The 12,400-nt window shown below is 39.2% G+C and overlaps 1 protein-coding gene across 5 annotated transcripts in view; it reads left to right on the top strand.

Moving 5' to 3' along the window:
* Positions 1–12,400, top strand: part of ZNF536 (zinc finger protein 536) — a 446,360-nt gene that overhangs the window by 127,931 nt on the left and 306,029 nt on the right. For 3 of the 5 annotated variants that reach the window (XM_083625982.1, XM_083625983.1, XM_083625986.1), the window contains exon 2: positions 611–738. The exons of 1 other annotated variant lie outside the window; for it this stretch is intronic. The gene's annotated coding sequence lies outside the window, so the exon portion shown is untranslated. Of the gene's footprint in view, positions 1–610; positions 739–12,400 lie in introns of those variants that run through there. One more of the 5 variants, XM_083625985.1, reaches the window with a different exon arrangement.

Here is a 12,400-nt window from a genome sequence, read left to right as displayed (position 1 = left end):
ACAGTAATCCCAAATAATCCCAGGAGCCATAATCTGTTAAAGATGCTGTGAGTTGTTAGGAAAGTTCCCTTCTTCTCTCACAGAGGTACAATTCCTAGAGTTCTCTAACAGCTGTCAGCAACCTTAACCAACTACACTTCCCAGGATTCTTTGAGGGAAGCCGTGCCTGTTTAAAGTGGCACAATACTGCTTTAAATGTATTTTGTGGAGGGGGTCCTAATGCTTCCTATTCAGCTGTTTTGACTGGCTTGTGCAGGTTGCAGATGTTTTCACAAAATGGTGGGGGAAAGCTACAACTAGTAGGTGTTTGGGACTGCAGATAGTTGCAGGGTGGGACTGTCATAGCCCACCCCCACCCCCTGGCCTTATGTTGTACAGACCTGATGGTGATGGACCAAAACAAGGACCCGAGGCAAATGTTTCTTTTGTTGTGCACATTGTTCATTGTCATAAAAAGCCCTAGTTTCATTTGAAAGTATGGAAAGTCATATCATATGATCAGAAAACAGTTACCATCACAGTGGACCTGTTATCAGGTTCTTAAGTGAGCGACAGTTGCCGCCTCTGTTTTTATGGCTTATTCTACTTCATTAATTTCCTGTTTTCACAGATGGGGAAACTGAGGCAGAGTGATTAAGCAACCTGCTTTAAGTTCTTGTCTGAACCAGGATTTTCATAGATCTTTCCTCCTGATCATGTGTACAGACTACTAAGACCACAACTTTCTATATGTTCCAGGTAAGACAATATTGCACTGTGTTTCACTAGTGTAGTCTGATGTGTTCTTAGCCTATTAGGTTGATGGGGGTCCACATTAATTCTGAGTTTGGAAAAGTGTAAATAGAAATAAATATTTCCATAAGTACAATGATTCCTCTGCTTGGTTAAAAGAGAACAAAACAAGCTTTCTTATGCAGATGCTGCCTTTTAAAAGACTGCAAACAGGAAAAAATGTGATCCATGAAAGCAGTATCCTTCTTCCTCTTGGAAGACAAAAAAATAATTTTGAGGCCAGACAGGTCTTATGACATAAGAAGATTCTACCACATAAACTCTTCTTTTGGTACACAATGGATGCACATTTTGTGGTACATGAAATCTGGAGGAAACCCTGTGAAAACCACTCCATTATTATGAGCTTGATATTGAAACAAACTAGTCCCCACTTCCAAGTAAGTTGCAGTGAGGAGCATCTGGAAATGAAACGGCACACATTAAGTAAGATGTAGGGTGGGTGTGAGAGAGAATGAGAGTGTCTGATACATGAATTGCTTACATTGGAGGCAGTGGAAGTCCTGGTTTTAATGAAAAGTCATCATGGTACAGTTTTGAAGGCATAAGCAAGCACATGGATATACTTGCTAGATTGATGAGCTCTATATGTTTACAGTGATGTACCTGTATATTTTAATCAGTCAGTCTATTGAATACATGAAGGGGGAGCAGACTTCTGCACACAATTCTCTTTCCAAATCCGGTGTAACATATGAAAAGGGTTTTAGAGATTACATAGACTGTGTTCATATCCCATAGGGAAGTACAAACAATGCCTTTCCATGCACAAATGAAATGGTACCTGCTCCCACCTCCTTGCTCCTCGCAGCACCTTTCAGCTCATGCTAAACCTAACCATGGTTCCTGACTTAGTGATAGGTTCATGCCAGAGATCATAGTGTATTTTGTCCCATAAAACCAGTGTCAGTGAATCAAGAACAAACCTTGGCTATATTTTGTGGTTTGTTGGGAGCAAAGCAAACCACAAACCCATTTCAGATGTCATGTTAAGCTGGGGATCATGTTTGTTTTCCTCTCGGCATGAGCCATCAGGATCCAGGAAGAGTGGGGAGAATTGAAATGGATGCTATGGATACTCACTCCTGCATGGCTAGCCATTGTTTATGTCCGGACATGGCCATTATCTTATGGGGTAGGGAGAATTCTTCTTTTCCATAATTCACTCTGACCTTCTTCAAAGTTAGTGAAGAGGCCCTAAGTTAATGTGACTACTTTGGAACTGAGAAGTATGGCTCAAGTATCCTCATGTCTCCACTGCCAGGAGACCCAGAGGCAAACCAACAGGCTTTAAAGGGCCATGAGGAACCCCATTGGTCCCTTGCATCACCTGACTCCTGTTGGTGTTGTAGCTTTTTGACCACCTGCAGTGGGGCAACAGAGAACTGCTCAGCAATGCTCTCAACTGACAGGTGGCAGCGGTGCAGAAAGTCAGGTGGCTGGGTCCAGCTTCTAGAGTCCCAGGTTTGAAATTGGATTTCCTTATAGCCCTACAGTTGCAACATACTTGCTTGGCAAACCAGTCCTAAATGTTTGCACTGGCATAGTAGCCTGCCATGCTGAGTAATGTTGCTGAAACAGTGTCATGGTCTGCACAGGCACAGCAGCCAGTCCCTTCCAACCTATGGATTTATTCCCTAGCACAGCAAGCCTTAGGATCGGGCCATTAGATAATCAATTTCTCTGCCTGAAACTATTTAAGCATCACATTTGCTTCTAACAACTCCCTGTAGAAAAGTTTAATACGCTATGTGGATTCCCTTAGTCTTTGGGATCAGTGGAAAACTCCTCAGGATTTCTATATTAATATTCCCTTCGACTCAAATAAGGGCTTTCAAAGTGAGCCTGGGAGTTGTTACTACCCTCCCCTCCCATCTTCAGTTTACTGTCTATTTTTAACCCTGTACATACAGCACAAAGTAGTTTTGTTTTGGTTATGGCAACACAGGTATACTGCCACAAAGGAGCTGACCACAATTACTTAAATGACATCTTTGTGCAAAGGCTTATCCTTTCAACAGACAACCTGAAACTATTAAAATGTAATATATGCTGGGTTGTACCCTTAATTCCTTCTGAGCTGTATCAGGGTGACACAAGAGAAAAGGGGAGAAAAACTCAAGCATTAAAGTCCTCCTCTTTGTTTTCTCTCTCTCTGTGACCCCAGCAAACTCTTTAGCAAGCCATGGTTCAGTAAACTGGCACACAGCAGCAGTTCTGCAGTGGAAAAATCATAAACCAGATGGAAGCTTAACATTTTTGTTTAGTTTTTAAGAGCAGTTTTTATAACATCGCTTAACATCATTCTGATGCATCATACTGTTTACACTTAAGAGTTTGTAGCTAAGATGTTTACACTACAGAGAATGTTTTAAGATATTTTATAGTTATGATATTTAGATAATTGGCAAGAAAAAAGATAGTTTGTTGAGATTACAGTGATGTTGGTAACCGTGAAGTAACTTATGAGACTCAATAAATATGTCCAGTTTGGTGGAAAGTACAAACTAAGTTAAAACAAAACAACACAAGAGAGAATGTCTTTTTAGTGAAATCATTTCCTTTTCTTAATCAAAAGATGACAACCACAGCTTTAGAACTCCCATCTGTAACACACCACTCCACATATCTGTGAATCTACTGTGGGTATACATACAAAATGGTACAATTAAATCAGTTGCTAAAATGTTTTTTTAAAAAATAAAAAAATCTTGTGTGAATTGTGTGCAACAGTGGACAAAGTTCACGCTCTGTGGAATACCTAGTGATCAAAAGTCAGCCGTGTTTAACTTCTGCTTAAGGTCTTCATTTTCATATGAATGCAGCTCTGATGTTTTAATGAAGAATGTGCTTCTTCGAAGCATCTGGTCTTTGGAACATTTTTTTCCAAAAGACGTATTAATCAAAAACAATAACTTCTTTTAACTTTTGCAAAGTGCTCTAAAAGAATGAAATAATCTGTGTGTGGGCTTCAAATGTTGGGAATGCAAACATTTCACAATAAACATGTGTAAATGAAAGTACTTGGCCAGATATGCTGAAAGATAGTACATGTTGGGTTAATTAATGCATACTCTATTAAAATAAACCTTGCTTTCAAGATCTGACCAATAAAAATCATTAGTATATTTGGATCAGATGTGCTGATGGATTATTTTTACGTATATGTTAAACTTTTGCAGAAAGGATTGTCCTTGAAAAACCTAAAACCAGATTTGAAATTAAAGTCAAAACCTTCCATTATTTCTCTGTCCTCTTTGTGTTTTCAATATAGCAATATGATGAATTATTCCAGTTTTATCTGCTCTACCTGCAATTGATTTACTATTGATAGCCTTAAATTTATCATTTTAAATGTGCAAATCACAGTTATGCAGCCGGTGAGTTGTATAGTTTCAAAGACATTGTTCTCCTCCAGAATGTAGTATCTGATTCTAACTATAATCAAATTACTCTACCGCTTTATTTTTAATCAAAAAAGTGTTTATCTTTCCTGATCTTGAATTGGAACCATTTTAGCGGTAATCTAATGTTTTTTAAAAAAGGAAAAAATGTAGCATGCTGGTTGTGAAATCGTCCATGTAACCAAGCATTTATTTTATTTACACACATTTTTCTTGCTGCCATATAATTCATCTAGTTTTAACTGATCTGTGTAAAAATGGGGAGCTTGGTTTGCGCAACTTGCTGTGCCTGCACCATCACCCAGAACGAGCTGAAAGTCACAAAGTGTTCAAACAAAGGCATCAGAATCTAAGGCCAGTGTAATTTGTCCCAACAGCAATGACAAGGCGTACAGTGGTGCCTCGCAAGACGAAAATAATGTGTTCCGCGAGTCTTTTCGTCTTGCGATGTTTTTTGTCTTGCGAAGCACGGTCCGTCGCAACTGTGCCTCTTTAAGCGGCTTTAGGAAAAAAGCGAACAAACTCGCAAGACGTTTTCGTCTTGCGAAGCAAGCCCATAGGGAAATTCGTCTTGCGAAGTGACGCAAAAACTGAAAAACGCTTTCGTCTTGCAGGTTTTTCGTTTTGCGAGGCACCACTGTATTGCTTTCAAGAGCAGTTTGCTCAGATGAGTAAAACTGCAGGCAGCTGTAGTACAGATTTGATTTGTACTTGACCTGTCCTTTAAAAACAAGCTCCCTCTTACATTCTTAAAGTGGCAGCAAAAAGAGGCTTATTTGACGCAAGGAAGAGAACATGACCCAGTGGGTTGGTTTTGGGAGGGACGTGAGAAATAGACTTCAGGGGTTGGGAGAACAAAGAGTGAATAAATAAGATAATTATCATAGCCCTGGTCACACAGATTCTCAATTGGTAATCCCAACTGCTCAAGCAGTCCAAGAAGAGTTTCTGTCATAAAGGCACCTAGTCTCCTTTAAAACCTCCTGCTTTGTAGCACCTGTTAGAAGCTGTATAAGCTCGTTTTGGATATCTTTTCCTAGGAAGTGAGCCATTGTTTCTTGATCTGCGCAAATGTTCATTCATTATATGGTCGAAAAGGGCTAGATATTCTATAAACTGAAAAACGAATCCATTGCTAGCATTGTACAACTTTTGAGTTGTAACACAGAATGCCAAGTTTTGCGTGCCAAGAACTCTGAGCAAAGCAATCAAGCATTCCAAGATTTGCCACTAATATTGTTCTTCTTGCCTAATTTTCTGCTGGTTAATACCATCAATTGTTTTTCCTTTAGATAAGCACAATTCAAGTTTCTCCCCAAATCTGATAGTTTTCTAAACAGTCAGTATTCGCCTCCTGTGAAGACAGCATTGCTCCAATGTTCTCCCACTCCTTTGAACCTGTTTCTTTGAACCTGTGTTGATGCAGCTTTTAGTTGTTGTTGAACAACTTGCAGCAAAAAAACAAAACAAAAAAACCCCCAACCCACGTATTTTGAGCTTGAATATATCAACCATTGATGACACATTTCTTCACCTCTCCACTTATGGAACCAACCTGGACCCTGCAATCATCATCTGAAGTTCTTCCTCATTTGCCTCCTCCACAAGAGGTCCAGAAGGTGGCAATATGAGAATGGGTCTTTTCTGTGTTGGTTCGCTGGGCACCTTCATTACATATCTTTAGGCACCAGGTGAAAACCATTTTTCTGTAACTAGGTCAGTTGATTTACATTCTATGGCCTTTTAAATGCATTTGGGGGGGACTATTTGTTTTTGTTTTATTACGTGTTTTATGTTCTCATTTTATATTTTTACATTGTGAACTACCCTGTGATCTTTGGATAAAGGGTAGTATGCAAATTTAATAAGTAGTGATAATCATATACAGGAGAAAGTCTTTTGGTTTTTTTAGTCTTTGGGAAAATCATGTGAGACAACTTGCTGTGGTCCATGTTGTATTATAAAAGTAAAGGGACCCCTGACCGTTAGGTCCAGTCGTGGACGACTCTGGGGTTGCGGCGCTCATCTCACTTTACTGGCCGAGGGAGCTGGCGTTTGCCCATAAGACAGCTTGCGGGTGATGTGGCCAGCATGACTAAGCCGCTTCTGGTGAACCAGAGCAGCGCACGGAAACGCAGTTGTATTATAAGATGTCACAATTTGTCACTGCAATAGTTAGGCCAGCTAGCAGGGTAATTCAAGTCAGGCACAGTACCATCCTTGTTTGCAGACTGCAGTAATCTCACTTTTCTTGGCATCCTCTTTTTCATCTGTGTGTTTTTCAGAAACATCTTGGCTTTGTGAAACTTTTGTCTTAGCTTTTATATCATATACAGTAGGAGTGCCGCATTCAGCTTCTTCAGTGCTAGTTTCAACAACAGTATAGTCATATTCATGCTCTTCTGTTGCTTTCTGTGTAGAAAGGTATTTCAGGAAGAACCCTTCTTGCTTCGCTTGCTCCTTTCCTTTTTTTGCTTTTCGTTTGCAGTATTGAACTCCAGATGGTCATTTTTTTTTATCAGCCACAGCTCACCACTAAAATGAATACATTTTCTACATAAGATTAAGATGCGGCTATAAGATTTAAAATAAAGTGCATTTTCACTTTTTATGTATATTACATAACCTCCAATCTCACTCCAGTCTCACTCTTACATAAAAAAATTCTAATATATGAATTACTTCAAAAATGATAATTTTTTTCAAAATATAAAATAAAAGCGAAATATTATCAGAAATGTATAAGATACAATGAAAAATAATCTGTATAAAACTGTGTCCCTCCAAGGTCAGTACTGCGTCCCTCTGAGATTTGCATGCTAGGCAGCTTCATAATAGTCCCTATAGACCAGTATCATTGAGCCTTACTAGCTGTGACTCTTTCAGCTCTCATGCTTAGCCCCTTTGCTTCAGATATTATGTCTGGAGATACCAAGGGTGGAAACCAGTCTGCCTTTTGTCTGCACAACAATTAGCTCTTTTCTCTTTTCTCCCATAGTCATAGGATATGAAGAACTTAATAAAATAAAATCGGATCCTGTCATTTGTCCTAAATATTTAAATATGCAATTATTGCGTTCACTGGCAAATCCCTCATAAACATCCTCAAATAAAAGATTAAGTCTTACATAAAATGATTTGCAAAAGAATGGACAGTGGGAACACTCCATGCCATGGGGTTATAGGATGTAGACTATGTACTGCCGGTGCTTAGGTAAAACTGGTATTTCTTGTGCAGATGTGGGTTTTTAAAAAAAATAATACTGATGATGTTGTTGATGATGATTAAGCAGAATAAAGAACAAGAGGTTGGACACTTTACATATTAATTTTTCTTGCCACAACAAGCCTTGAGCTCACTTTGGTCACCAGCTTTATTATGTGTTTAAAGGTGAACTATAGGCTGCTTGTAGGAGAAGGAAATTTAAAGAACTCATAAATCTAGGGAGTTAACATATTTAAATTCAGAGATGAGCAATTATTTAATCTTTCTCCTCTACCTGAGCTGTTATCACTGGTCCATAGTATTCTGATCCGTACCCCCAATTACCTTCTGTGAAAACAGTGACCTGAAAATGTCCCAAGACAAATGCTCATCTGTGGCTGAAGCAACTGTAATTCCTTGTAGACAGGGATAATAAACTGGAGCCAACTGCGTTTGAAACAATCTTGGGTATTCCTGGTCATGCAAACAAGCCATTTTGTTTCAGGACTATTCAGATGGTAATGGGAATCAAGAAGCTAATATAGTTGAAAAAGGAATTTGGCTAAGCATAAAGATCCATGATTATAGAGTAGCTGAATTTTTTGTTGTCATTTATGTTGTTGGTTTTTTTAAAAAATGAACAGTAGGATATTCTGGTGTGAGAGAATAAGTTTGAGGACAATGGCACCTTTGTGTCTCAGAAAGTGAACAATGAATTGCCTTTCTTTAGACAATGAGACATTTCAAACTTATATGAACAATTCTTTTGCCCTCCCCAGATAACAAAAAGATGGCAAAAAGAACTTTCCCCTTAGCTTATGATCAAATTTTAACCATCATATTGGAAGCTTATTTGAAAACCAATAACAAACACACTTCTTCCATTTTGTTTGTGTGTGCTGCTTGTTTTAATAAAAAATGTGGTGATGTAAACACCATCACTACAGATTTTTGGTTTTCCTGTAATGAGTATCTTATGCTGCTGGATTTTGAGGATTTATTAGTAGCTTTATATTTAAAACCACAGAGGCCACAATCCACAGCCCACTTTTTCTAGAACGGAACCTTTGATTTCAGTGGACTCCTCCAAAGTAAGTGGGATGCTGTTTTCAGCTAGAGTGCAAAGAAGGAAAAATGGAAAGGAGAGCAGGACCAATAAGAAAATATGTAAATAATGGGTGGGAAGCCACATATTTTATTAAACACTTCTAATGAAAATCCCTCCAGATTCAGCATGGTGTGGGAATAATGAACTCAGCAAGCGTTAGTAGTCAAAATAGCCCTAAATTTAGAATCCTGAGGGAGCCTAAAAAACAGCCTCTCGTGAAAAGTACAGCATGGCATTATGGAGATTGGTATTATATAGACTAAATCCTACCCAGTTTTAACTAGCAACCTAGATAGCACAGTTTGTCTGTTTTACTTATATCCTTCTCTCCTTTGAAAAAGCTCAGGGTGACTTAGAGAGGCTTCCAGCGGGCTCTGCTCCAGGAACTGGTCAAGACCAAGCACACCCCAGTTTCACACTTGCTGTAGGGTTATGTCCCTGTTCCCTCAGTTTCCCTGGATCTTGCTAGCCAAGTAATATGGAAAGCACCGAAGTAAAATGAAGATTCTGGTACTGCTCTATTTTCATTTATTCATTTTTATTTATTGACTCACCTTGTCTTAAAAGTCTTGAGATAGACTTTCCAATGTGTCCCCCCACCCCTTGAAGGCATACAATCAAAAGCTTCTACATGTTACATTTTTGGACAGTGTTCTCAATACACGCTTTCAGATTTACCTAAGAGCCCCTACCATCATGTTATACAATGGTGTGCCATTTTAGAAAAAAGCAGAGTGAGTACTTTTAGCCAAGTTTGAAGATGACAGAACTGTTATATGGCATGTACAAAGAGCAGTATGACCATCTCCAAGGTAGGCAGTTGACCAGTTATCTGGTCTTGAGAACCACCCACCCACCGATCTTCTCTTGCCAGGATTCAGACTCTAATACCACCAATGAGTCCAGGCACCGGTCCAGGGTTTGTACAGCTACTCTTGATTCAGATGTCACAGAAAAACAGAGTTGGATAATATTGGTGTACTAATGATGCCTCACCCCTGACCACTCCTAATGGCTTCATAGATATGTTGAATATCATTTGGGATAGGATGGCACTCTGCAGCACAAATTACAGGTGGCTGAGAAATAATCACCTAATGCTGTCCTCTGAAACTGACCCTGGAGCTAGGACTGGAACCACTATAAAGGAGTGCCCCCCCATACCCATCTCACAGAGCTAGTTGAGTAGCATAGTATCGTCAATGTCATCCAAAGCTGCTTCAAGATCCAGTGGGAATAACAGGGTTGTCCTTCTCTCAATAAAGGTCATCCATCCATAGCTAAGACTAAACCTTGATTGGAATGGGTCAAGATAGCAAGAGTGATGGTCCAAAATATCTGGAGGATTGGGAAGGTTGGTGTTGAGAGAAAAATGGCTGCTTACTCTTTTGGTTTCCATCTTCAGTGTTGTTCCACGCCCGCCCCCCCCCCAACACCATTTTTAAAATGCCAGAGGTAGGAAAGGGACCTGGTTTTGAAATGTCAAATTTGGCAAGTGATTAAAGCCATAAAAGTAACTAATGATCCTCCTGTGGGAACTAAACAACAGTAAGAATGGGTAAGATATTTAGGTCTGAAAAGTGTCCACTGTATGTGAGCAATAAGTATCGGTTGTTTTTCCTTTAAAGCACTGCATTCGTTTTTGGTTGCCTGACTCCCACTGATTTGAACAGCAGTTGTGTAGCTAAGATTCCTCCCCTCTAATACATGCCTACGAAATGCTATTGACGAAAAAGTCTTTTTAAGAGCTAAAAGTCAGAGCATGTAGAGCTAATTCTCAGCCTCTTTTATCTAAACCATTCTGCTTTATTATTATTGTGGTCGGTAAGTACCTTCATGGATGCAAAAAATTCTGATAGCAGATGGCTCTTTAATGCAACTCAATGGATAGAAGGCAAAGCTGGATACATTTGGTCTAGAAATAACTCATAGTTTAAAAGCATTTTTTTTAAAGTAAACAACACTGAGATAATGCCTATGACTATGTTTCTCAATAGGCCAATGGGTCAGAGGGAGTGAAAACCAAAAGGTTACATTTAGGTTACTCCACCCTCCTGATAATTTAATTGGATAACACTGGTCCATGGGATGCATATAGCAATGGGCTGAGGGTTACAAAGTTTTTTGGTTACATTGTTCTGACTCTTTTGCTCTAATTCTTTTCTCCTAACTTTTGAGTCATTTTTGGAAGCTATGAAGCTCCCTGGGCCACCCTGTGCAAGGCAGTTCCCAGGGCAACAGGGAAGATGGAGCCCATTCTTCTTCCCCCAAATGATGGTCAGAAAGGCCTGATCTCTAAATATATTAATAATTACCAAGTGTCTCCCTGATGGCTATGTGTCCTGTTTTATATATGGCAATCCTCTAATTGAAGGGCTGTCAGAGGACCACCCTTTGTTTGAAGAAGTTCCCTGTTTGAAGGACTGTCTTATTCAAATGTGATTTACAAACAAACAAACAAACAAACAAACAAACAAACAAAAATCTTAAGAAGAGAGAGCAGGGCCTTAAAGTGGACCATCAGTACTTTGTACCTGGGCAGCAGAATGATGAAGTCTCCTGGTCACAGTCTTTCCCACTATGGTGAGAAGTATTGCATTTCTATGTAAATTATAGGAATTGTTTCTAAACGTGTATGCATATAAATTAGCATATGCAAGGTGTCTGTCCTTGCTTTTTTGCAAACCTGCCTTCTCCTCTCTGGTGGTGGCATACTTCCTCTGGAAAATCAGTCAATGGATCAGCAGTCAAGGAAAGATGATGATGTCACATTGGTGTTTGTGTGATCAAAATAGTGAACAGCACCTGTCGACGCAAAGGCTGTTGGGTTATTCACCAGCTGAAGTTTCTGAGCAGTCTTTCAAGGCAGCCCCATGCAAAGCACATTGAAGTATTCTAACTTGGATAAGAGTGAGAAACATGTAACAGTGGCTAGATCCAGATCTATCCTTTAGCCTGTTGTTCTGCTTCTACAGGCATCCATTCAGTCAATGATTCAAGCTCTTTCATGAGGATTTCCCTGTCCACTTCAGTGTGGGGGAGAGCTCTTCACACTTGTCCCATTTACGAATGCAGAAATGCCAGATGCACATTAGAGCTGGTGTGGAACTTTGGTATATGTATGTATATGTTAGCTCATCTCTTACCATAAAATATTAAATTATTGGGAAGCTTTTCCATTTTAACATTTAGTTCAAAAAAATAAATCACACCACTTGGCATTCTGTCAGGTCAGGTTTCTATCATCATAAAGTGGGATATCTGGTGGACATTTTATGCACAATGCCCATTTTTCATGACTTGTTTAATTAACAGCCATTTTTTGACCCTGGCTTGTTATAAAAGTATTGCCATTCTCTCTCCTGCTAAATTACATCTAATGAACATAGTTGCATGCTATCAGATATAGCAATTGATCATTTTCAGATTTCTGTGTTTTTAAGCCTGCCTCATTCAAAACAGCTTTTGTGGTTTAGTAAGCAGGTGAAATCAAAAATCTCATTTCATATCTGACATTAATAACTTTCGGGGGAATGAACATTGGCATTTATGTGTGGACCCAAATCGAGTCCAATGTCCTAGAAGCACAAGGTCGGCAGACAATGCTACTAACTAGATAGGAAAATAAATCATGCATAATGCAGAATTTCTACCTTACATGTTAATTAATGTGTGCAATCAATTACTGATGTTACAATATGAGAGAGGAACTGGTTGGGAATGGGGTAATAAAAAACACCTATAGATTTATCTGCTGCTTTCCCCCCCTATTTAAACAAATAGTCTTCAAGCCTGTGAATGCTGTGTTGAGACATGCTCTGAATAATAAGCATCATAAAATCTAATCAGATTTATAAGAGGAATTGATTGTTGTGGCAGGAGGAGAGGGTA

This window comes from Podarcis filfolensis (genome assembly GCF_964270895.1).
Source record: "Podarcis filfolensis genome assembly, chromosome: 8".
Taxonomy (NCBI): domain Eukaryota; kingdom Metazoa; phylum Chordata; class Lepidosauria; order Squamata; family Lacertidae; genus Podarcis; species Podarcis filfolensis.
This window is presented reverse-complemented; position numbering and strand designations above follow the sequence as displayed.